The sequence below is a fragment of the Gallus gallus genome, chromosome 2, assembly GCF_016699485.2.
Source record: "Gallus gallus isolate bGalGal1 chromosome 2, bGalGal1.mat.broiler.GRCg7b, whole genome shotgun sequence".
Classification (NCBI taxonomy): Eukaryota; Metazoa; Chordata; class Aves; order Galliformes; family Phasianidae; genus Gallus; species Gallus gallus.
Window position 1 is genome coordinate 124,161,316 of NC_052533.1, and position 24,086 is coordinate 124,185,401.

The 24,086-nt window shown below is 41.2% G+C and overlaps 2 long non-coding RNA genes across 5 annotated transcripts in view; one reads left to right on the forward strand and one right to left on the reverse strand.

Moving 5' to 3' along the window:
- LOC101752273 overlaps window positions 1–24,086 on the reverse strand; it is a 28,357-nt gene continuing 4,271 nt past the window's right edge. Inside the window, exons 3-7 of one of the 4 annotated variants that reach the window (XR_006938534.1) lie at window positions 23,629–23,783; window positions 15,665–15,777; window positions 8,765–14,022; window positions 2,705–7,294; window positions 1–551 (exon numbers count right to left, since the gene is read on the reverse strand). This is a non-coding gene — a long non-coding RNA (uncharacterized LOC101752273). Of the gene's footprint in view, window positions 552–2,704; window positions 7,295–8,764; window positions 15,778–23,628; window positions 23,784–24,086 lie in introns of all 4 variants that reach the window. The other 3 variants (XR_006938533.1, XR_006938535.1, XR_005857499.2) reach the window with 3 other exon arrangements.
- On the forward strand, window positions 16,937–23,623 carry LOC121110008. Its single transcript, XR_005857503.1, has 3 exons — window positions 16,937–16,993; window positions 20,875–20,952; window positions 21,034–23,623. It is a non-coding gene; the product is annotated as an uncharacterized LOC121110008 (long non-coding RNA).

Consider the following 24,086-nt stretch of genomic DNA (forward strand, 5'->3'; position numbering starts at 1 on the left):
GGATGGTGTGTCTATTCTGCCTCAGTTGTACGTCGGACAATGCAAAAGACATAAGGACAATAAAGCCATAAAGTAAGACTTTAGGAGTCATCTGAATAAAGGTCCACCTTTGGAACAATTTATTTTATTTATTTTATTTTATTTATTTTATTTTATTTTATTTTGCTTCATTTTCTTCATGTACTGTGGCATTAAGAAAGATAGAGCTCAGACAATACCCCCATATATTCCTTTCCTAAATGAGGGATCTGTGGTGAATGAACTTTCATTGGTGATAAATATCAGCAAAACATACAGTGAGAATTTACAGGTGTATAACAAGGGAATTAAAAGACATGTGATAGCTTTTTAAATGCAAATTATGAAAAAAGTGGCTAAGAATAGCCAGTGTACATTGACCCTTTTATCAGTGTGAAACTGATACAAAGCTGGGAGGAATGGCTGACACACCAGAAGGATGCTCTGCCCTTCTGCAAGATCTGGACAGACTGGAGAGCTGGGAGGAGAGAAACCTGATGAAGTTCAACAAGGGCAAGGGCAGAGTCCTCCACCTGTGAAAGAAGAACCATATGCATCAGTACAGGTTAGGGGCTGACTTGCTGGAGAGGAGCTCTGTGGAGAAGGACCTGGGTGTTCTGGTGGACAGCAGGATGGTCATGAGCCAGCAGTGTGCCCTTATGGCCAACAAGACCAACAGTATCTTGGGGTGCATTAGAAAGAGCATAGCCAGCAGATCTAGGGAGGTGATCCTCCCCCTCTGCTCTGCCCTGGTGAGGCCTCACTTGGAGTACTGTGTCCAGTTCTGGGCTCCTCAGTTCAAGAAAGATGAGGAACTACTGGAAAAAGTCCAGAGGAAAGCCTAAAAGGTGGCTACGGGCATGGAGAATCTCCTTTATAAGGAAAGACTAAAAGACCAGAGGTTGTTCAGCCTGGAGAAGAGTGAGAGGAAATCTTAGAACTCTTATAAATATCTAAAGGGCGGGAGTTAAAGAGCCAGGCTCTTTTCAGTGGTACCCAGTGACAGGACAAAGGGCAACAGGCACAGACTGGAGCATAGAAAGTTCCATAAGAACATGAGAAAAATCTTTACTTTGAGGTTGGCAGAACTCTGGAGCAGGCTTCACAGAGAGGCTATGGAAACAGCATGGGCTTTTCCTGGGCTTTCTGGAGGGATCAACTAGCTACCCTCCCACCTAGCAGTTTGGAGAAAATATTCTAAGCAGTATAAATTAGCATCAGCGAATTTCCTGCCACCAACCACTTTTGCTCATTTGGGCCACATCTTTCATCTCACTTTAACTTGAAATCTTTCCTATCACAATGGATCCCCAGTTCAGAAACACTGAATTGAAACTGCTTGCTGTCTCTTCATGCTTTTCCAATATGGAAGGGTCTGAATAACGGTGAAGCAGGACAAACAAGAATCAAAATGTCTCAGTTGGTTCCCTTTTTATTAACAATGAAGGATGATACCCATGTTCATAATATCCGTTGGAGGTCAATAGATCATTTAAACCCGTTACGTGGGCTTGGTGCTGACATACGTCATGACACTGTGAACATCAGCAAGCTGTCTAAAATCCTTCCTTTTGGGACTATGAGGTTTAGGTAACCTGGCATCGTTTACTGTAGTCTGTTAACTGAGCTCTCTGTACTGTTCTCAGAATTATTACACTTCCATAAATGTACACGCGTGCATCTGTGTTATTTCCATTTATTGTGAACACTGTGTACATTTTCAAAGGTATTTTCTGCATATTTGACAGAAGAAAAAGGAAGAAAAAAGGACTGCCAGAAGGGAACACTACAGTTGCAAGAGACAGCTTCTCTGGGTTTATACAGCAGGTGGAACATTAACTAATGTGGAAACTAAGGATTTGCTGACAGAAAATATGTATATATATTGCCCAGGAATGTGAGGATTTACACTGGATCCAAAATGCTGAATGCTTCAGCTTTAATTGTTTAGAAAAAAAAGATATCAAAAAATTTTTTCCTTCCACAGTTCTCTAGATAGAGCTTTATTATTGGCATTTTTTTTTTCAGAATGTAGGATGAATACAATGTCTCTGATGTACTTACTGTTGTTTTTAAACAGAATTGTCCTCTCTTTGCATGAAAAGTTTTGTCTTTCAGTAGAAACTACATTTTTATTCAAGTGCACAGAAGATTAATCCAGGATCTGAAGCACAGGTCTTGGGGTGAGCTGAGGGAAATGGAATTGTTTGGTCTGGAGAAGAGGAGGCTCAGGGGAGACCTTATTGCCCTCTACAACTGCCTGAAAGGAGTCTGTGGCAAGATGGGGGTTGGCCTCTTCTCCCATGTAGTTAGTGATAGGACAAGAAGTAATGGCTTTAAGTTGTGCCAGGGGAAGTTCAGGTTCAATATTAGGAAAAAATTATTCTCCAAAAGAGTGTTAATGCATTGGAACAGGCTGCCTGGGGAAGTGGTGGAGTCCCTGGAGGTGTTAATAAAAGGTGTAGATGTGGCACTTAGGGAGGTGGTTAGTGGGCATGGTGGGGACAGATTGGTGGTTGGACTAGATTACTGTAGAGGTCTTTTCCAATGTTAATGATTCTATGATTCTATGGATTATGAGGTTCTCTCTGGGACTCCTCTCTCATGGCTTCTCCACCACATCTTTGGCCGCACTACTGTGATGTAGATGCCCTTCTGAGGAGGATCTGAAAGAGGCATGCCATACCTTCCACAAGCTGGGTACAGAATTTCCCTCCTGTGCATCTTGCTGACCATACTGGAGCAGTAGTTGGAGCTCAGTTTCCTTCCTGTTGCTTCTCCCATAACAAAAGGCCAGAGAAGATGGTGTTCTAGAATGAACTCACCAACATGATCTTGCATTAGACTTTTTGTCTAGCATAGATGAGGAAAGTCACATTTCTAAATGCATTAGCACATCAGAAGCAGCCAATGGATCTGGGGGCAGGTATTGGAAATAGAATGTAGGAGATGTAAGCTCAGAGCAACAGAGACAACCAGCCTGCTTTAAAAATGTTTTAAATTAAATATTTCAAATTAGGCACTGACAGCTGAGGAATATGGCACACTTGTGACCACTTAGGACATATTTTGCCTTTAATGGAAGCAAATAGTTTCAGTCATCCTGCCAATACTGATTTTAGTTTGAAAGAGAATAGCTGTGCTTCATGTTGTTGGATTTCAGTTTAGAGCAAATGAGTAATTGCTACAGCCAAAGATAATAGCTGAATGGAAAGGATATTTCATAAGAATTCTTTTTTTGCAGAATTCATTAGGGTCCTGATATGACAAAAGTCATATCTAGCACCTCCTGCTCCCTCCCCGCCTTGATGGAAGATTTAAGATTTTAATCTTCAATAATAACGTATAACCAGTTATTTTTGCCACTGAGATTAAGTGAACTGCCAAATGATTATGCTTAATATTGTTAAATTTTAAAGGGTGGCAAGAATTTATGTTCTGGCCTTTTTTTTTTCTTAAACTTATTGTATTGCTGTCCTCCAGGAGTGTTTCCTCCTGGACACTCACCAGCCTAACGCACTGACCTCTGTACATGACTCTTTCAGGCACCACTTTCACCCTCAGGAAGGGGATTCACGTCCCAAATACCCCATAGACCAGGGAACTTTTGCCATTGTTGTCCCCTGACTTTGCCTGTGTTCCATACCAAAGGGCCAGCAGTTACTCTGCTTCCTCTCATCTTCAGTCTTCCCCAGAATCTGAGGAGCCTGACTCACTATCTACAAGTTTAACCCAGCTGCCTACTTATCTAGTTGCAGGGTATAGCATTTGTGGATTTTTTTTAAGTTGGTATGTTAGTGTAGATCAGAGATTTCAAGTAGACTTCATGCAGTTTAGCAGACAGTGAGAAGCTAACCAGCATGTCTTTGCTTCTTCTCTCTTTTGCTGTGGGATAGTTTTTCCTTATTTGACCTTAGTTCTTGAGGTAATTCAGAATAAAAAGAGACAAAGGCAATAATTTGACCACATCCTTTGCTGAATTACACAAATATGCGAAGGCCTACTTTCACGAGTGGTAAGATGGACGTTGCCAAACTAGCCCAGTGCATGGCAGCTGGTAGATTTTGGAAACCTGCATCTTCTCTCGAACAGTTGTGTTATGTACTCAGTAGTGAATACACATCGTCACTCATTCCTTATTCATCTCCAAGACCACAAATGAAGATAAACAGCTATTCTTATGTCCATGGTTCCCCCCTTGAATGCAGAAGGTCTAATGCTCCCTCTATTTCACAGAAAGTCAAAACATATAACTGATTTTATTTCTCCTGTAGGTTAGGGCAGAGAAGGAAAGATAGACTGGGTATTTCAGCATTATATTTTCACATCCCCCTAGCTTCACGTGTTCTGGTGCATTCACTGATTGCCACACCTTTTTCTCTTCCTTGGTTCTCAGGACAAACAAGTTTTTGGGATCCATCATTGCAGAGCATCTTAATTTGTTCTCTGAAGTGAGGCAATAAGTCACTGTTGAGAACAGCTTGGAAGAGGGAACATAATGCCTCTGGCTATCCTATAATTAACATTGCCCTGCATTTTTGGCTCTTCTCTCATAACCTGAGGCTTGGGGGAACTAGTGGAGGGAACTGAAAAATCCATTGCAGCTTTGCATACAGTAAATTCATAAACTCAGCCAGAAACCTAACAAAATCTCCAAATTTTCAGAGAACTACCATAGTGTGTGTTTTAATGTAATGTTATCATATCTTTTCTCTTTGCAGCTGTTAAGGTCATTTGCAGGAAAGATGGCCTCAATAGTCCAGAAAAAAAAAAAGGCTTGCTGACATTAATGAATGTAGAATTCATCTAGGGGTAGAAAACTTCAAAGTAATGTTAGGATAGGATAATATCATTCAGAAGGAAGGCTTTTCAGTAGCACTGCTGACTATTTTGGAAAAGGATGGACAATTCTTAAAGTCCACTGAGTCTCCTTCCTTCCTCACCTCTTCCCTCCACTCCCCTCCTACTTTCCCTTCTCCTCTACTCTCCCCCCCTCTCCACTTCAGGGCGCGTGCCCAGAGGCAGGAAAACTTTCCCAATTAAAAGGAATATCACATTCCTTCTACAAATCTAAAGACTAATTACCACCACTGTCTTAGTAAGGCATTCTCAAAATAATTAGTTAATGACACACACCTTGCTGATGCACAATAATAGCTTTTAAAAATATCTCTCCTTCACCTTTCACTCACACACAAAACCCAGCTGGGTTAATTTCTAAATGTAAATTCACAGCTCTTCCTTCATCATATCTATAATTTCTTAACACTAGTAGCTGTTATGTAATTTTCAAGAGTTTAAATGCCAACTTCACTCATCTACTTGCATACAAAGCTGCTGATATTTCTTCAATATCTTCATGAACACATAAAATAGAGAAAGGTTTGCTCATACAATTCAAAGGGTATAAGTAAGACTTTAGTAACCATGAAGTTACTTACGTACCAAGGAAAACAGGCTGCTTTCACAAATGGAAACAAGTTAATGTAGCTTTATGCCTGTTATTTCAAAAACATATACAAGATACAATTAATTTCAAATTTACCCTAATCTCATTAGACAATCAGGAGCCTCAAACATATATAGAAAAGGAAAAAAGCAGGAAACTTCATAGATATAATACGCCTGCTTCTGAAATGAGGGTTTCCTTAATGCACTTCTAATTACCACTCTTATAAACAGAAGAGCCTGTTATTTGAAACCCATTTCTACTTATTTAGGGAGATGGGTGCACACTTACAGGAAGTTTCATAGCAGTGAGTTATCATTGTCATTCACAAACTCTGAGCATTTTTAAGCTACTGAAATTCATTCTTACAAAAGAGCACGGATGACCTGAAGGTAAAGATTCACTGATATTCCAGTTAGAAATCATTTGAACTAAAGTAACATGCTGAGGCTTACTCACAACTGAATCCTTGTTACTGTAGATGCAAGGTAAGCAAGTAAGATTGAAAGCACTTAAGCAAGCCTTTGGGTAGGAACTGGCCTGGTATCATCCATACATAGCATAGAAAGAAAAATAAAAAATAACAAAACAAAAAAAATCACATTCAATTGGGAGAATAAAGTAAAATAATCAACAGTGTAGCTTCTATTTCCCCTCCTAAACACTGTCAGATTTCAGAAATCACACATGTATTTTTTGTCTTGCACATTTTTAGCCTCTCTCTTATTCCTCTCCAGATTCTTTCTGAATTAAAGTCAAAGCATAAATATCAAACTGTGCTACAAAGTACTCAGAGGTAAATATAAGGTGTGCAAATCTGAAGTTGAAATCATGAAGGGATCAGACACTCTTTCTGCCCAGTAATGCCGTAGTCCAGGCAGTTCACATCTTACTCTGGATGGCCCAAGGCCAGCACTGACCTAAGTTTCTACCAGGGCATCCCCAAAGCACTCATGTTCTGGGTTTTGGCAGAGCTGCCAGCTTTGGGAGCAGTGATTCTACAATGCACATTCTCAGGCAGGACTTTCCACTTCTACTCTACCAGCAGAACCTGGTAGAATGAAGTTGCTATTCTCAAGAACACTGTCACCAGACTGCCATTTTCTCTGACAAAGAAGGAAGAAAAATAGAATAACAGCAGACTATCCCCACAGGTAGTTACCAAAGCACCAGTCAAAGGCAGAACTTCTGTTGGCCATAACTTTCTTAGCAGCTTGTTCCACATAAGACCCCTTCACAGAGGTGATGGGTACAGCATCCTTTGCAGCAACTTTTGCTAAGCAATAACTCATACCCATTGGCAGTTCTGTCAGTCCAGGAAATCTCTCTCTGAAGGTGAATACATTTTAAACGTATTCCTATATTGACTTAGTTGAATTTTTAAAGTGCTGTGTTCACTTGATGAATAAAGCACTCCTCCTTTCTGTTCCTGTACAACAAATGTAGGCAAGATCAAATTCTTCCCCTCCTGCCTTGAACAGCCTTCTTTTCAGCACAAAGTGCTCTTTGAGGATTTTAGGGCAGATAATTTACAGGTTGTTCTGGCAGCTCCATCACTATCTGTCTCCATTGCTTCAGCAAGATGGACTCCACTGCTGCATTATAAAACCTTTGCCCAGAAACAATGACAATAAAACATGGTCCGGTAAGGCCTCTGTGGACAGTTTCTGTAGGTGCAGGTGCTACAAGGTCTCAAGGATAGTCATAGCCTTTGAATTGTTCTGCTTGTCCCTCAATGCTTGACACTGATAAGACCACATCTTGAGTACTCCTCACCGCAAGAAGGAAGCTGAGTTTGTTGAACATGTGCAAAACACAGCAACAGAGCTGGTGAAAGAACAAGAAAATAAGAGTTACCAGGTGTGCATGCGAAAACTGGAGCTATTTAGTATGGAGAAAAGGAGGCTGAGGGGAGACCTCATCACTCTCTACAGTTAAATGAAAGGAGTAAGGTGTTACCCTGTTTTTTCAAGTGACAAGTGAGATGACGTGAAGAGAGAGCTTCACGTTGTGCCAAAGGAGATTTAGGCTGGAAATCAGGAATAATTTTTCAGGCACAGAATAGGTTGCTCAGGGAAATGGTGGAATCCTCATCCCCGGAGGTATGTAAGATACATGGATGTGGTGCTTAGGGATATGGTTCAGTGGTTCAGTCAGTAGTGATAGGTTGGTGGTTGGACTTGATGATCTTAAGAGTCTTATCCAACCTAAATGATGCTATGACTCTATTGGAAGGTATATAGGGAAAGAGATATGAAAACTAACCTGTACATAAATAAATAAAATGCTGCAGCTACAATGTAGTTCATTAATTTAGTGTTCATTATGTACCACCAAAGAAAAATATTCATTCTATTGAATCATGATAAAGGAAATAGACAGGAGCCTGTCTAGGCTGGATAGCTGGGCATAGGCTGGATAGCTGGGCTGAAGCCAATGGGATGGGATTCAACAAGAACAAATGCCGGGTCCTGCACTTTGGCCACAATAACCCCAGGCAACGCTACAGGCTTGGGGCAGAGTGGCTGGAAGACTGTGTAGAGGAAATGGACCTACGGATGTTGATTGACGCTAGACTGAACATGAGCCAGCAGTGTGCCCAGGTGGCCAAGAAGGCCAATGGCATCCTGGCTTGTATCAAAAATAGTGTGGCCAGCAGGAACAGGGAAGTAATTATCCCCCTGTACTCAGCACTGGTGAGGCCACACCTCGAGTACTGTGTCCAGTTTTGGGTCCCTCACTGTAAGAGAGACATCGAGGCCCTCGAGCGTGTCCAGAGGAGGGCAACAAAGCTGGTGAGGGGTCTGGAGCACAGGCCTTATGAAGAGCGGCTGAAGGAGCTGGGATTGTTCAGTCTAGAGAAGAGGAGGTTCAGGGGAGACCTTATTGCTCTCTATAACTACCTGAAGGGAGGTTGTGGTGAGCTGGGGGTCAGCCTCTTCTCTCGGGTGACTAGTGGTAGCACTAGAGGGAATGGCTTCAAGCTGCGCCAGGGAAGGTTCAGGCTGGACGTTAGGAAATACTACTTCTCTGAAAGGGTGGTCAGGCACTGGAATGGGCTGCCCAGAGAGGTGGTGGAGTCACCGAGCCTGGTGGTATTCAAAGAGCGTTTGGATGTTGTGTTGAGGGACATGGTTTAGCGAGAACCATTGGTGATGGGTGAATGGTTGGACTGGATGATCCTGTGGGTCTTTTCCAACCTTAGCGATTCTATGATTCAATGATTCTATGACTTCCCCTCTTCCCATTTACAAGCATTGATCCCATGACCCTGGGATATTGCCCTCTTTCCCTCACCTTCCTGCATCCCCAATTACACTCAGTCTCAATCTGTCACTGGCAGGACACTCTCCCCAGATCCATGAGAAACTCTAAGCAAAGCTAGAAGCAAGAACTTGGCTGCAGTTCCTGATATAAACAAAGCAGAAACACGAGAGACATTAGCTCTTCTTATGAGAGCTATGAACTCTATGAAATGTAGGCCAATTAAATAGACATGCTGATTTTCAGTAATGTGTTCTTCAAGTAGCTTATCAGATTCTGCTACCTTGCCAGCACAGAGGAGCTGGGTGGTCTTAATGTGCACTGCAGAAGTTTCCTGCAATTACTTCTCCTGACACACAGTCTTACCAGTGTTGCCAGTTTTAATTTTTCATACAGTCCTTTTCCTCTTATGTAGTTTCAATCACTTGTCACATAATAAGCTCAGATATCAAATCACTTAGCTCATCTATTTTATTACCATTATTATTATTATTACTATTATTATTATTGCTACTATTATTATTACTACTATTATTACTGCTACTATTATTTAAGCCTGAGTAGGTTATGTGGTCCTATGATCTCCCCACTTTGCTTAGGCATTTTAGCACTACTCTCTCTCATTCTAAGATTAGTTTGGAAACCAAAGGTAATAAATGATTTTGTAAATCTTCTTGCTCTACTAAAGACTATTTTTTTTTTCCTCTTTGAGATACAGCTTTTTTGGCATGCCAAATTGAAAATATTTTAATGGAAAGAGGAAGGAAAGATTTCCTGTAATGGACATGCCTACTATAGAGACGGCTGAAGAATTAAATTTCAGGTTGTTAAAGATATATTTTGACAGGCATTTTCTGGCTGTAAATATAGATTTGATTTCATAACAACAATCAGTGAGGACCTGTCAAAACTGTTGATAGAAAGTAGGCAGGGAGGCCAGCACGCCTTAGCACTCAGGATGGATGGCTTTTTGGTCGCTGGCCTCAGTGGGAAGGGAGAGGTGGAAAGCACTGACCAGCTGCAAATATTTCTGTCTTCCCAGGCTCCTGCTTTGGCCAAGAGTCAGTTCCCTGACTGCAGTATTTATTAAAACACACCATGTTACACACGTTCTTCTGAGGAAAGATACTACAAACATCCCATCCCATGGAATGTTTCACATTTCCCAACTGTTTTTCCAAATTGCAGTGGTAAATAAGTGGAAAATTAGAAAACTCCGTGTGTCTAATTATCATGCTTGGTCAATCCAATAATCTAAGCATTGGTTTTACCTCTGAAATCTGGAAGATGGTATTCCTTCACACTGTTTGCACTGCTCCATGTGATTAAGTTGGACTATGCTGCAGCTAGTAAGAGTGTGGACATGGCTGTACAGAGTGAGAACTTTACCTCTCTTTGTAGCTAAGAACTGTTCGTAGCATAGCCCCAGCCACACACAGGCCGCTGTAGAAGCCTTACCTTTCGGCAGCAAAATAATTGACTTTAACCAGAAAATTTTCCATTGTGGTCACAGTCCAGGTGGAGCAAAGCTGGGACTTTCCCCCAACTGTACAGTTCCAGTACTCCCCAGACTGTATAGCCCTGATTTATAGAGCAGGAGTTCCAAGCGTGGTAAAGGAGTGTTTGAGCACCTCAACCCACTGCACTTGAACCCAGGCCACTAAGGGGACCATCTGTGTAAGGCTCATGTTCCGTTCCCATGTTCAGCCAGGGGTAATCATTCTAACGTCTTCAGTGAATGCTGAGGATTTCACAGGAAAGTGGAGAAAAATGGTTAAATATCTGAGAAGATTTACACAAGAAAAGAAGGATGCTGAAAATGCATACAGCTTAGCTAAGCAGTGACTCAGAGGGATCTGATTGCCATCCACAAATATTTCAGAGAGGTTAAACATATGGGTGGGGAGGAACTACTCAGGATAACAAGGGAAAGGAAGCAACATGATTACAGACAATTTGGGTTGAACTGCAGGCATATCTTCTCAATAGCATGACTGGTTAGACTGTGGAGCAATTTGCAAGTGAGACGGTGGTGGTTTCAGCATTTTGTCCCTTTACTTCCAGATGGGGAAAACATGTGGTGATGAATAATCCTATTGTAGAAATAGATGGACTTCACAGATTTTCCACAAGCTGTTTCTTTTGTGCTTTCAAGCTTCTGGGATCTCAAGATGAAAAAGATAGAAGCAGATGAAAAAGTTAGAGGCAGTTATGGTTTTACTGCTGTTTGCGACGTTAATTTTATCTCTAAAAAACAACAATTATTTTCATTTTTCATTCTCTTTCATTGCTGTTTTTCAAATCATCCTATTACTTCCCTCTCTCCAATCTGAAATTTGCTTAGTTTAATAGCACTGCATTAAAATGGAACAAAAATAAGCAAAAATGATCTACCTTTCATCTTGCTTAAAACTAAATAGCAACCACTATGCCAAATAAGTACTATTTAAATAGTCTTGCAAAATGCTATAATTACATCTACACTAAGAAATATATCTGCATATTTTCATCCTTTTCCTTGGATAATGACGACATTAATGACTTACACTCATACAGCACTCTTCTGGAAAGCAACCAATTGCTGCACAAACTGATTTCACGGGCTATGTACAAAACACAACTCATTCAAAAATGTTATACAGTCAACTAAGGGCTGAAGAAAGCACAACACTGGAGCAGTGTGTTTATATGGCTTGGAGAAGGATGCCTGCAGATGAAATAGCAGCATCACACAGGCCAGGGCTGATACGTTCCTTACATCAATAATTACATTTGATACCAAGAGTGGTATATGTACAGCTTCGCTATGTCACCTTTGCAAGAAGGAATGAGAGATTTTTGAGTGCAGCATGTGTTTTATTAGGTAGAGAAGATAAAATTTTTACAACTTAAAGACAAAAAGGAAAGTACTGACCCAGCCTGATGATGTTTGAAAGTGACTGTGAAATATTAAATTTAAATTGCTGGAAGAATATTTTCTAGAGTTGTGGTAATGCACAGCACAGTAATGAATGTCAGACTTGGACTCCAGCTTGATTCCTGAGACAAAACACATCCTCACACATCTACATTATCTGAAAGCCAGCCTCTACGATGCTTGCAAAAAGAAAAATCACAATTGCACCAGCTTCTTCCCCCAACTCTATGAACTAGCATGCTTCATTTGCTCTTCTTTAACTACCCACACCTTATCCATAACCCTCACCAACAGGAAGATGCAATGAGTGGCCATGAAGTCAGGTCTAAATCTTATAAAACTGAAAATGGTATACATACACCAGCATTTCACTCCAAAATCTGGTGTCCTTAACCATCAAAGGTTTACAAAGCACCTCCAATTAAACCTGGGAGAAGTCTGGAAGATTTCTGTCTGGAAGACAAAATGTGATTACAGTCTAGCAGTTATGTAAATGAGAGCAAAGCAGGGCAGAAACTGCCATGTTGTATAATTCATGATAATTGTAATTCACGCTGCTGGATAAGTGCTTAATATTAAACAATTGAAGAAATATAGGTGAGACCAGCAGAACAAATTTTCTGGAATAAAATGTGCTCCCAGGAAGAGCACAGAGATGTGTTCTGTCCCAGCCTGTTTGTCTCAGCACTCCTGGAGTACAGGCAGCACAAAAGAGGTCATAGAATAGAATGAGGACATGGCACAGAAAAAAAAAGCATTGAGTATCTCTACAGCATGCAAAAACACAGTCACCGAGGGACAACAAGAGAAACAGAAGTTCAGAAATAAGATGGAGGTAAAGTGCAAAAATGCCAAAAGAGGCTCTGACTGGAAAAAGCAGCATCTGTGCAGATTGATGGTGTGGGGAAAGGAAAAAGCTAGAAACCAAGGTGAAGAGATGTTACAGTGATCAAAGTGAAAAGATGAAGAGCTGGATAAAGATTCTTAAAGTAAACTCAGAAAGGTTGCAACAGTATGGGCACAGATTCCAGGTTTCCTTCATCGTTTCCTCTCTCCCACTCAAAGCCTTTGATGGCTCACAAACACAAACTATACAGAACCATCAGCCCCTGCACAAAGCTAGCCTCTGATACAGGGCAGTTCTTGTTGGGGAAGCAATGCAAAATCTGATGTTATTGGCAGAAATTGGGGGGGAACAGTTTCCATGTGGTCTTGGTTTCTCAGAGGCCATGCAATACGCTTATATCTCAAGCACCATTTACATGGAAGGTACTTGATATTACTGAAGTTCAAAGCAAAAACTGGCCTTGTGATGTTGTAGGAAACTGGAGAGAGAAACTGAATGTTATATCCCAAAGCAAAACAGAGGAAAAGAGGAAAGAGGAAAATCTATCCTTTTGTCTACTCCTCCTGATGAAATGACATCTTATTATAGCAGGAGCAACGTGCAGTGTTGTCTGCTTTGTGTCTCTCACCAGCAAAAGCTGAAAATGATTGTGACCCTTTGAGATTGCAGACTTTGCAATTAGCCAAATGCAAAAAGGACTGGAAGCCCTCAGCCTTAGGAAATAAGAAGAGAAGCCTTCCATCTGCCTCACGCCTTTGTTGCACATACCTTTTCATTTCAGGCCTTCTTTAATCCAACAGAGTAGCCTACAAAATACATCTCCATTCTACCTCCTCTTTCAAGAAAAATCTCTTGATGATTTTTTCTTGTTCTTTATCTCTGATCACTCCGATTGTATTATATATTTTTTTCCTCTTCCTTAGGCTTTAAGCTCATTTCTCCTTTATCTATACCCTTCAGTTCCTTTTCTCCTATCTACGTAATGTACCAGTTTCTCTCTTTGAAACAAAGATAGAAGTTCTGAGACAAAGGCAGGCTTTTCAAGTTCGTGGATTTGTATAAATCTGTACAAATTCTCTCTCTGATTTTGGGTACTTTTTGTATTATCAATTCACTTTGTAAACTATTTAAAGACATACATAAATTAGGTAGTATGGTAAATATTATTACATTTTTTGGGTCGTGCCTAAAGCAAAAGAAAACTTGAATTTCAACAAGCTTAAGAGAAATTGTACAATTATCTTTAATTATTGAATTACATCAGTAAATACAGTCCATAGATTCCTTCCACCGTCTTCAAACTCCCATGTCAGCACTCTAGAATCCAAAGATGGGAAATCAGTTCTATTCATTATTGTTCGGCTTTAGTCTTTTAAGGCTTTAGCACTTTGTACCAAACAAAGATATCTCCTGATGGTGCAGTGAATACTATCCAATATCTTGAAGAATGTGTTCTCCATTACTCCTTTTCTTCAACCAGGTAGTCATCTTTTCTTCAAAAGCATAGGTTAGTTTCTTTGGAAGAGACTCAAAAGGAGATTTATGGAAGATGCACATGAGAAAATGTAGACGGTTAATACATATATATATGTACATCAGCAACTATATATAATAAAAGAATTTTCACTGTAACAAAGCAAATTTTCAGTGGAAGCAGAGATACCACCACTTGTCAGCTATGATTTATACAGAACTGAGAAACATTTAGGGATTCCTGGCATTTGTTTCAAATGCCCGGGGCAACTGTTAATTGATTTTCACTTAATTTTCCGTATGAGCTCCTACACTAGTTCAAGTAGAGTCAGAATGTGGCCACTAGGGTTTCTCCTTCAGTGTGCAGGATCAAAACTAATTTTATTACCTATCCAAATAAAGAGGAACTCAAGAAAAAAAAGGAAAAAATAATTACCAACAGTTAGAAGAACAGTCAATTTTCTGAAATGATAATTTTAGGTAAAGTTCACTTCTACTGTAAATGCAGTTCACTCCTCTTTTCCTGTGTTAATTACATTACTTGCAGAGCACAATATTAATTGCATTAGAAGATCAGAAATGTAGTTCATTCCATATAACACAATGCATCTGAATAGTCCTTTCTGTGTTCATCACAGACGTGTATGTCCCACTGAAATACTTTGGGCAGGACATTCTTCCTCCTTTTCACTTGTATTGTGGCCCACTGTATTGTGGCTACAGCAGGAGGAGCATCAGCAGTGTCTGTCCCCAGAGACTGATGAAAAAATGTATTTTTTTCCTTATCTGGAGTATAACAGGCCTTAGCAGTTGAACAGGTTCTTTGAATTTAATTAACTGAAAGCCCTGTAGTAAAGCAGAATAACTTCCAGTTGACCCGACTGAAGAACAGTCTTGTTCATGAGCATTTGAGCTAAAGTCCTCGTGCTCATGCAAATTACTATCCACATAATAAAAATGTTTTATGCATGTATTATGATGGAATAAATGAAAACTGGGAGCAGTAAACTTCAAAACTAAACCTCAAAGCAGCTTTACCATAGAGCTGTTACAGATTGCTCTGGATAAACAAAATTGCAGATTTCACCTAAAAAGCAAGATGCAGCATTGCCCTGTAGCTACTCTGAACTCAATGAGTGGGTTCTTTGGATTTGCTTTTCTTCTTTTACTAGTGCTAGACCCAAAGCCATTTATTCTCAAACATGATCCTCAGAAAATACATCTTTGTTAAAAACAGTGTCGAAATGACAATGTGGGACAGGCGAGTCTGTCTCTATGTAAAAAATTTGGCATAACGGTGCTGTACAATGGTGCTATTGCAAGAGCAAAGGGAGATGGGAAGGGAGGAAATAAGAGCTTCCCTCAGAACCCTCCTTTTTGTCTGTCAGCCTGAATGGGAACAAAACAATCCTGAAAATACTGAGATATCTGACATTTTCTGGCTTCTGAAGGGGCAGCATCAGCAGTGCCGGACCATGAAAGTGATTCCCAGTTAAAATATTAGAAACATGGGTTTACAACAATCTGAGATATTTCAATATCAGCAAGGATCTTAATTTTCCACACAAAGAAGTTTTTGAGATTGTTCAAAACATACATCCATTAATACCCAACCCTCCTTAATTATTTCAGCTTCTGCAGATATAAATTGCAGTCCTCCACTATTATCTGTTAATAAATGCACACATTTACTCACAGCAACATCTGGGTTTCACTGAAAATCCTGTCCCCTTTTGTTGGCCCGAGGGAAGATGAAGAGGTGCTCTTGATTTTGTGCTGTGACAGCAGGACATTTCAGACCGCTTTATTCTGCCAAACAGAGGAAAACAGTAAAACATAATACAAAGGTTTGTTCCAGCTTCTTGGATTGTTTTAAGCACTGATTTCTGAAAGTAACTGCCCATTACCTGAATGCTAACAAACAGTACAGACTTCACATATTAAATTCAGCATTTCAAAATTCCCAAATCTATTTCAGGCAGTTGTTTGTTTGTTTGTTTCCCCACTATAAGAAACATAGATCTCTTTCAGAAGGCATGTAAGTGGCATAAAGCTGCTGCCTTTTGATTGACATCTAGCTTAAAACTTTTGGGATTCATAAGACAGTTTCAGTAGGAGCAAATGAAAAGTATTCCCTTTCTGCTGCCCACAGCCCCCTCCTTGCAAATGTGGAACTCAGTTTCCCAGGAAGAAGCAAAAGTCCTCTGTAATGTCATAAGACAATGCTCTCTGAATGGAAGGAACTAAAACAAATGGAAGAAGGGGAGGGAAGAATGAAGGAAGGGAGGAAAGAAGAGAGGGAGGGAGGAAGGATGGAAGAGGAAGAGAGGAAGGAAGGGAGGAGGGAAGGAAAGAGGGAAGGCAGGGAGAGAGGGGGTGAGGGGGGAGGAAGGGAGGAAGGGAGGGGGGGGAGGAAGGAAGGAAGGGAGGAAGGGAGGAAGGGAGGAAGGAAGGAAGGAAGGAAGGGAGGAAGGGAGGGGGGGGAGGAAGGAAGGAAGGGAGGAAGGGAGGAAGGGAGGAAGGGAGGAAGGGAGGAAGGGAGGAAGGGAGGAAGGGAGGAAGGGAGGAAGGAAGGAAGGAAGGAAGGAAGGAAGGAAGGAAGGAAGGAAGGAAGGAAGGAAGGAAGGAAGGAAGGAAGGAAGGAAGGAAGGAAGGAAGGAAGGAAGGAAGGAAGGAAGGAAGGAAGGAAGGAAGGAAGGAAGGAAGGAAAAAAAAGCAAATAAAAACCCACCACTGCCCAAACAAACATTCAGTTATTTGCACTGGGTTTTTCTTAAAGGAACTCCAGGTACTGAACTAATTGTTCGTTCCAATCAAACTTTAGGAAGTTAGCCCTGATGATGTAGCTCACCTAAATGCTAACGAAATATCATTTGCACTTCTAAATGGAAAGTGAAATAAATAAATTTCCTCTGCAAAACGTACTGTAAGGACGACATTTCAAACTGTTGCTATGGTTACCACAACGCTCTCATGGAAATCTGCTTAAAGATGTCGTCCTCCTGCCATCGTGTGTCAATTTGAGGTACTGCTCCATAAAGCTGTCCTTGATATTGAACTGTTGGTCCAGTTTTAAAACTCTGCCATTTCTATCTATCATTAAGAAATAGATGTTGCAATATAAAAATCATTTTCTAAGCAATTGTAATTATTATTACAATCTTATGCTGAATGAGAATAATTAATGAATGTATATAGAAATGTGATGCACTGTCTTTTTTTTTGTTTCTGTTACTTCTGAGACAGTGCTCTGTAGTACCAAACAGTTGGGATACCAGCAGATAACGTGAAGATGCTTGGTGTATTACCATTTTATTTGAAGATAAATGAGTAATTCCTGCCTTACTGGGCATTCCTCCCCTGTCTCTGTCTCATTCAATTCCAGACTGTGTAGGAAATCACTCCTCCCTATCACTACACTAAACCAGCTGTAATAGTTATGCCATATAAGATTACCCAGCCTCAGCAAGCTGGATATGGCACAATGTGGGAAAAGGAGAGAAAGCTGCTTTTTGGTCCATGTAGGGTACAGAAACCAAAATCTCCTTCAGTGTTTGAATGCATAAACCAGCCAACTGCCAGCTCTGTATCAGAGCACCACATGGCCACCACCAACCCTCACTGCCCATTCCTTGAATCCCCATAAATCAGCACACCATTTTCCCTTTTTGTACTTCCGAACAGCCATAGGACCAATCTGTCTACAGCAACCACCCCTCAGCTTGTATTCCTGCCACTATGTTGGAACACAGCAACCAACAGATCATTCAGAATCATCCCTGCTCCAGCTGAGATGGGCTGTCACTGTGAACCGTCCACGTTATCCAATGAGATAACTCACAAAAGGGAATCTGCCTTCAGAGCAGAGTGGTTTACCATTGGGCCAACAGTGTTCCAATCTGCTGCCATCCCCTCACTGCAGTGCTTGTGCCCTCCCAGTGGCACCCAGCCCCTAGCAACCTCTTGGGAGGTCTGGAGCACTGCGTCCAGGCCTGGGGCCCCCACTACAGGAAGGACGTGGAGCTCTTGGAGTAGGTCCAGAGGAGGGCCACTAAGATGATCAGAAGGCTGGAGCACCTCTCTTATGGAGAAAGGTTGAGCAAACTGGGCTTGTTTAGCTTGGAGAAGAGAAGGCTCCAGGCAGACCTCATTGTGGCCTTCCAGTACTTGAAAGGAACGTATAAACAGGAAGGGGAGCGGCTGTTTACGAGGGTGGATAGCGATAGGACAAGGGGGAATGGTTTTAAACAGAGACGGGGAGGTTTAGGTTGGATATTAGGTTGAAGTTTTTCACACAGAGGGTGGTGATGCACTGGAACAGGTTGCCCAAGGAGGTTGTGGATGCCCCATCCCTGGAGGCATTCAAGGCCAGGCTGGATGTGGCTCTGGGCAGCCTGGTCTAGTAGCTGGCGACCCTGCACATAGCAGGGGGGTTGAAACTCAATGGTCATTGTGGTGCTTTTCAACCCAGGCCATTCTATGATTCTATGATTCTGTGACCTCTCCCAACAAAGTTTTCTCACAAAAATGCTTGGGACTCCATTTCTAACAGATTATATCACAGCTTCCAAAGCAACTCCCTTTCCTCATTTAATCTTCTACTCCATTTCCCAGTGTGATCAAAAACGAGATTAAAGGCTGCCACGAATGATGAGCTGTCAGAGACAATCAGCACGTCCGGCCCTCTCCCTCTTTGTGACAAAGTGATGTATTTTGGCATCTCTGCTCTGACACCAAAGATACAATTCTGCAAACCATTGCTCACATACATACTCCTATTGATTGCAGCAGAAGTAAATTTCACAGGTTTGCAGGGTGCCCTCCTTTGGTTGTGCGTGTGCTGTTGCCATTGCTCAGCTGCTCGAGCAGCTGATGAGGAACGAATGCAATTCAACTTTCAGGGCAAACATCAGGGCACTGCTGCACGACCTGTATAACCCTGGAACTGTATCGAACATATGTAGTTAACCTGGCATGTTACAGGCTGTTGCGTTTGCACGCTGCTTATATCTCCCCCCGCCCCACTGCCATCCTCCAGCAGGGGGCTCCCTCTGTGATGAGCGTTTCTACTGCCTTCCAGCACAGAAGGGCTTTCTCCTACCTCGGGCCATTAGAAATAAGCAAAAAGGCAAGGTTTCATGTATTTGTGATGTGTTGTACAATAGACTAACTGGATAGTCTAGTACAATAGTCTAACAATAGACTAGTCTGTACAATAACTACAGGCATAAGGGGACTTTAGAACAGACAAGAAGGAGAAATGCAGGCCTACACTCATGTTCTGGGCAGCCCCATGGGCTTGTGCTGCTCATGGGGCAGGCACAGACCAGGTGAGCGACCGCCTCCTGCCTTCTGCAGTCAATTTTGTAAGAATTAGTGCTAAACCACAAGTGCCTTAGTGGGCTGTTATACAACCAGCCAAGACCGTAACCCAGACACAAGCTGAATCTATAAATCTGAGCGATGACTCTATTATAGTGCTGATAACGAGGTGGGTGGTAAAGGGAGAACTTTGTCAGCTTTGAAAAATAGCGCTGGTAGAGATCTCAAGAGGTCATTTAGACTACAAAATGGCCAAAGCAGGATCACTGCCTGGATACAGGCTTTAGATGACATCCACATCATCAGCTGTTTGTCAAGCTTGTTCTAAATAGAGTTTACTAGCCATGGGGACTATGCATCATCCCAAAAAATCTATTCAGCGCCTTCCTGTTCTTACTTTCTTATTTACAGGAATTATTTTAGGTTGTCTAAAAAATCTCTGTAAGGTAGTGGGTTGTTTATTCTTTCAGTGTGTTCTGCTTTGGTGTATCACCATTTAATTCTTAAAATGTGAAGTGTTTCTCCTTACTTGAAGGCATTTTAGGAATCCATTTCTATTCTTACCAATTCCAGACTACTGAATTTAGCAGAACCGTTTAGTTCTTGGGAGACCCCAAGTGCTTCTGCTGGAGCATTTATTATGTGTCTTTTCTTTCTTTGATCTGTAGAAATCCCCTAAGCATCTCTTAAGCATTCTCCCAGCCCACAGACAACTGCTCCAACCCCAAATGTTCAAGCCCTACCAGAGAACTCAGCAGCAACATGAACATCTTTTGTTCTATCTTTACCAACCTATCTTTACTGCGGGAACTCTGAAATACTGCCAAACTTCAGCTGGATGAAAAACATTCAGGTACTTGGATTTTCTCATGGATATTAACACAGAGAAAAAGTCACCTGAAAATTCAGAATTTGAGCTGAAATGTTAAACTACTGTTTCATATGCAATCAGTGCATCTCTGGAATACACATTAACATTCCTTGGTTCTGGAAGATGGCAAATTAGTTTTATTGTGCTTAATCATTTACTCCAGAGATATTCAATTCTGTGAGATAATCTACAAAAACTTCACTTAAATCAACTTCACAGTTTCTCCCTGCAGCTAAAATTCAACTGAAGAAAACCAAACAGCCTTAGTTCTATGGTAAAGTTGTAACATTTTCCAATACATTGACTAAGGAACACAAAACACTTTGATTTCTGTATATGAAATTGCCAATTTTTTTAAATACTGCTTAATTCACTATTTCTCTGTAGTTGACTGAACAATCATACCCTCACCTTTTGACCCACTCTCTAGCTGTTATTTGAATTTCTGCTGATTCTCTGCTATTTTCCTCTCTGCCATAGTAGGAAGCTTGAAGTCCTTTGTTGCTGGTATCAAATTTGAATATCCTTTTGTTGTCACTCTTGCCAGAATGATGCATGCTGACTGCTGTTCTCTGTTGTTTCAGTCCTCTCAGTAATTTGCATTGCTTTAATTTGCTAAACTCGAAAGCATTAATTTGGCAGACTGTTCAATGGCTCTCTTTTGCTGTCTATTTACTGTTATCTGTTAATTAACTCTGTTTATTGCTTTACAGCAGGCTCTTCCTCAGATTAGCTAATAGGAAACTTTTGTTCCTTTAGAGGAGCAGAGGAACTGCCTTCGTTTCATTGAGGTAAGAGCTGGAAAAGACCTGTCAGACCACTAAATGAATCACTTGTTAAGTACAGTACTATTGCCTTTATTTCTGTTCCAGCTGTCAGAAACCTGAACACCAGGAAGCAATTGTTTTTGATTGCAGATTTGGCATTTATCTGTTGCTGTGACCTGGGCACTTGGAGCAATGTACTGAGCACAGTGGCTTTGCAGCCACAAACCAGACACCTACCTACTGACCTACCTACCTACCTACCTACCAATGAACTGATCGATCTACCAACCTACCTACCGACCTACCTACCGACCTATGTACCTACCTACCAACTGATCAAACAACAGACCAACCAACGGACCAACCAACTGACCTACTTATACCAAGCTGGTGGGCAATATGCATCTTGGATGAGCTTCACCAACAGTCTAAGATCTCCACAAATGTACATTTTTGGTTAGAAAAGTAGTATTGTGAAAGCGAAGCTGCAAAGATAATCCTGCAGCACTTTACACTTTCTGCATTAATTGTTTTCTATACCCTGTTTTAAGTAGTTTGGGGGTGAGCTTTTGAGAAGCAGATTTGTGTCAGATGCTTACAAACAGCAGAAAGAAGTCTTCCTAATGGCAAGGTGGTTGCTCCCTGCAACTATAGAGCACGTACACGTGAAGCTGTGTCTGCATTCAAGAAGAAATGAGGATGTATGCTTGAATGAACATTTGGATATTCAAATATTTATTCATTTCTACTGAAAGTATAGCAATTTTAGAGGAAAACAGAGATCTCTTTGCTGTCTACAAATGGTGAATGAGAAGTAGAAAACTACGGATGAACTGTTTTGGTTTAATATTAGTCAGGCAGCCTAGAAGTAAAACCTGACCTACCATTACACATACAGTCCAGATTCAGTAACAAGCCTCAGTGGTAATGCTCAGAAAGTCTCAGGAGTCAGGCAAGCAGGAAACTTACAGACCATTTACCATAAACATCTAATTTAATCATCACCCCATGTCTTTTTCATGTTATGATCCTTCCTTTGATTTCGTCCACCTGTTTTAACTTCCCTCAAACCCAGACCACAGCTTATGGCCAGCTCCATCCCCTCTCTATCTTGTACACCAAGGCTGTCTGGAGCCAGCTGCTATACCAGCAGGAAACCATTCATGTGCAGACAGCCTTTAGCTGTATGTCTATGTACAAAGCACACCCATTTCAGAGACAGACCGCAGTCAAAAACAAGATTTTAGACATTTACAAACCTGCAAGAAGTTAGAGAAGCCAACACCTCCAATTTACTCATATATTTTCTTTCCCTGGACGATGAGGTAATGTACTTACAAATAATTCAAGAGCAAAAACACTGATACAGATAAAGTGCAAAAACTCTCATGAACATTAAGAAGATACAAAGAGAAATACTGATTTTGTGAAAACAGTTTCCCAGTCAGTCTTCAAGCTCACTCTTCAGCCGCTGTGAGAGTAGCATCTCCTTTTGATGGGATTATTTCTGTTATAGTTACTGACTTAAAGAATAATTTATCAGAACTATAATATGCAGAGATGTACTCAGTTGTATAACTCAGTGTTAGTGCACATTATCCTTTGTAGTGCTAATGGGTTTTATTTGGCTTTCTATTTTCGTTGTCAAGTCACTCAACTGAGAGACAGCCACAGCAGTCATTTACAGAGTGACTAAGTTACATAGGAGTATCTATCGGGATGCACAGTCATATCTAGTGACAGCTGCAAGGAGAGTTTCCGTAAGTTGAATGCAATTAGTGAACAGAAACATAGCCAGCGTTTGTGCAGTAATGTTACAGTATCCACGTGGCTCATAATGAGCCATTTTACTTCTGATCATAGTCATTGGGGCAGCAGCTCCAGTGGGTGCCATGGCATTGCTGCTGTCAGCTGGTGTTTCCCAGCCTCAGGCTGCTCCTGGAGGGCACCTCACACAAGCACATCTGCCCTGTTTACACACAGGAAATCCTTCCAAACAGAGCCAATTTCAACACTATCAGCCTCCGTAATAAGCTGTGCAAAGCTTTACTGAGTATCATAAGTCTGTTTGGGCCTTTCCGAGTGGTGATGGCCACGATGCACTGCACAGGTGGTGAGAAGGATGTGCTGTGCCTGAGCTCTGCGTCCCACAGACATGGGACCCACAGGGCCTTCCTGGAGGACAAGCGATAGCACTGCCCTCTGTGTGCTTATAGAGGAGAAATTCCTCCCTCCCTCTCCCCCATACAACCTGGAACCAAGGTTTTGAGAGCACCTTCATGCTTTTTTTGTTTTATGCGCCTTAAGAGCCTGAAGAAGCGGTGAAGAAAATCTTATCCAAGGTGTTTACTGACCATAAAAAACAGCCAAGGACAGAACACAGTGGAACAGATAAACCTTGTGGTTGTGAAATATGACTCATGCGGGTGGTTAAAGAGAGGGAGAGCAAAACACATTCATCTTAACATGCGGAGTTGGATTCTGTTCTCTCAATTTCTATGACAAATGTCCAGGTCCCACCTTATCAACTGCACCTGTTTAACAACAGCAGCTGAACTGCAGGGGCTGGACAGAGAATTTAATGTTGTTCCTCAGAAAGTCTGCCACTTCATTTCTAATGGCAAATGTGAGGTAAGATTTTCTCCCCAAGAAGCAGTTTAATTTGTTATCAAGAATATGAAGAGAAACTCATAGAGCTACCTGTAGAAACATATCCTTGCTCCATTTCTCTGATGGATGCTGCCCAGGCAGTCAGTGAAAACATCATGGGAATTCCATTGCAACTCGACAGGCAATGCAAAATGAATTGCAGGGCAGGATTAGGAAGGAACATCATAGAAGAAGAAGGTGAGACTCTGGAGAAAAAAAAAAATCAGACAACAGTTCTTAGAAAACAGCAAAATTTATGAGTAAAATAATAGTATTCTGTGAGATGAAAGAAGGAGCAGACTTCTTGTGGAAATGAGAGGAACATTTTTTTAAAAACAAAAATAATTGAAGTATTAAAGAAATGAGGAATTATTAATAGAGAGCAGGAAAATATGCATGGAAAACAAAACAAAACAAAACAAAAAACTAAGAGGTCACCTAGGATATTTTGCTGACACTCCAGTACTTCAAACTGGCTCCTGGTTTTCAGCACAATAACTGCCTTTGAC